Raw genomic sequence first — 2,528 nt, 5'->3', positions numbered from 1 at the left:
ATATATACATGGCTGTGTGGTAAGAAGCTTGCTTCCAAACCACATGGTTCTGGGTTCAGTCTCACTGTGTGGCACCTCGGGCAAGTGTCTTCTACTATTGCCTCAGGCCAACCAAAGCCTTGTGAGTGGATTTGGTTGACAGACACTGAAAAGAAACCCCTAGTATATATATATATATTTATGTGTGCATGTCTTTGTCCCCTCACTATCACTTGACAACCAATGTTAGGGGTGTTTATATCCCTGTAACCTAGTGGTTCAGCAAAAGAGACTGATAGAATAAATACCAAGCTTACAAACAAGCTCTTGGGGTCAATTTGTTCAACTAAAAGGTGGTGCTTCAGCATGGCCACATTCAAATGACTGAAACAAGTAAAAGAAGAAAAAAAGGAGAATATGTGAATATATATACATAAATACATTCGTACATATATACATAAAGCCAATCAATTTGCCCATCTCACCATGCGCTTTTTGATCAAATATCTCCACAGTAAATACAATGATTGGAGTGAATAAAACAATATAAGAATGTATGTATGTGAAGTATATTTGCTACCTAAATGTGGCGGTCCCATAGGGGACGATGCTACTGTTGTTTATAGCCCCAGGAAGACATCTCCTCTAGCTGGCTAACAACACATTGTGTCTGATTAGTATTTGCGAAGGGTAGTAACCCATCACGAATGTGTGATAATCACCAGCTAGCGATGAGAACTCATTCCAAATGCAAAATACTATATGCTTAAGACAGCGAGCTGGCAGAAATGTTAGCATAATGGGCAAAATGGTTAGCAGTGTTTCGTCTGTCTTTATGTTCTGAGTTCAAATTCTGCCAAGGTCAACTTTACCTTTCATCCTTTCGGAGTCGATAAATTAAATACCAGTTGCATTCTGGGGATCAATCTAAATGACTGGCCCCCTCCCCCAAAATTTTGGGCCTTATGCCCAGAGTAGAAAAAAAAAGAAAGTACTATATGCTTTTTCCAGTAACAAACTCGAAGAAGGAGAAACAAGCAATATTAAATTTCTAAGTGAGAAGTAAACAGTAGCAGCACAGAATCATGAAGTATATTTACCACCTAAATGTAGCAGTCCCATAGGGGATAATGCTACTGTTGTTTATAGCCCCAGGAAGACATCTCCAGCTGGAGGAGATACACTGTCTGTGTCTGATTAGTATTTGCGAAGGGAAATCATCGTTCCCAATCCTAGCCTTACGTGATATACACAGACCCAGTAACCTGTCATGAGTGTGTGATAATCACCAGCTAGCGATGAGAACTCATTCCAAACTTGCTTTCCAGTGACAAACTGTTGCTGATCTCAAAAAAGGTGAAACAAGCAATATTAAATCTCTGAGTACGAAGTAAACAATAGCAGCACGAAATTGTGAAGTATATTTGCCACCTAAATGCGGCAGTCCCATAGGGGATGATGCTACTGTTGTTTATATCCCCAGGATATAATTATTAATAAAATAATAACAATAACATCAGTGGCTAGCATGTTTTAAAACAGTAGAGGTTAAAATTAATATAAGTCTATAATCATATATAAATATATACAACTATAATGAAGGTTACTGGGAAAAGTACCAACATGCTAGAATTAGAATTCAAAGCAACTCTAAACCACTTAAATCACTCATATGCAGAGGTGAAAGTGAGGAAATAAGCAAAAATAGAAGATTAGCATACCCATTATGAATAAAATTCACAAGTTCTAAACAGATGATCCCATATCGATTGATTTCAGGACCTGCAATAAATGCTCAGCCATCATCGGTGAGATTTACTGTAAATTAGTATATATATATATCGATTTAAATAAGAGCTAAAAGATGATCCATTGTAAAAACTTTATTATGACCTATGTTCATTTCGATGCAATATCCAGATCGATTCATGCATATTATAAAATATGGAATATCGTATCTCTTCAGGGTCAGATTAATTCATAGCAGACAGTAAAAATAGACAACATTCATAGACAACATTCATAGTTGTCCTATAATTACATGTAAATAAATAAGTTGAAAAGACATGATACGTAATGAAAATGTATAGCATATCGGTATTGAAACCGTTATAAGACAAAGTAAATGAGCATTGATGCTAATTTATGATGTTATCCTATCATAAATTAGCATCAATGCTCATTTACTTTGTCTTATAACGGTTTCAACTGCTATACAGTTTCATTATGTATCATGTCTTTTCAACTTCTTTATTTACATGTAACTATAGGACAACTATGAATGTTGTCTATTTTTACTGTCTGCTATGAATTAATCTGACCCTGAAGAGATACAATATTCCATATTTTATAATATGCATGAATCGATCTGGATATTGTATCGAAATGAACATAGGTCAAAATAAAATTTTTACAATGGATCATCTTTTAGCCCTTATTTAAATCGATATACATAAAAAAACTCACATGTGAGTATTTTGCTACGTTTGATAACAGATACAATATTTTTACCAAATTTTGGTATAAATCTATAAATACATATATATATA

The sequence above is a fragment of the Octopus bimaculoides genome, chromosome 19 (assembly GCF_001194135.2).
Source record: "Octopus bimaculoides isolate UCB-OBI-ISO-001 chromosome 19, ASM119413v2, whole genome shotgun sequence".
In the NCBI taxonomy this organism is placed as follows: domain Eukaryota; kingdom Metazoa; phylum Mollusca; class Cephalopoda; order Octopoda; family Octopodidae; genus Octopus; species Octopus bimaculoides.
This window is presented reverse-complemented; position numbering follows the sequence as displayed.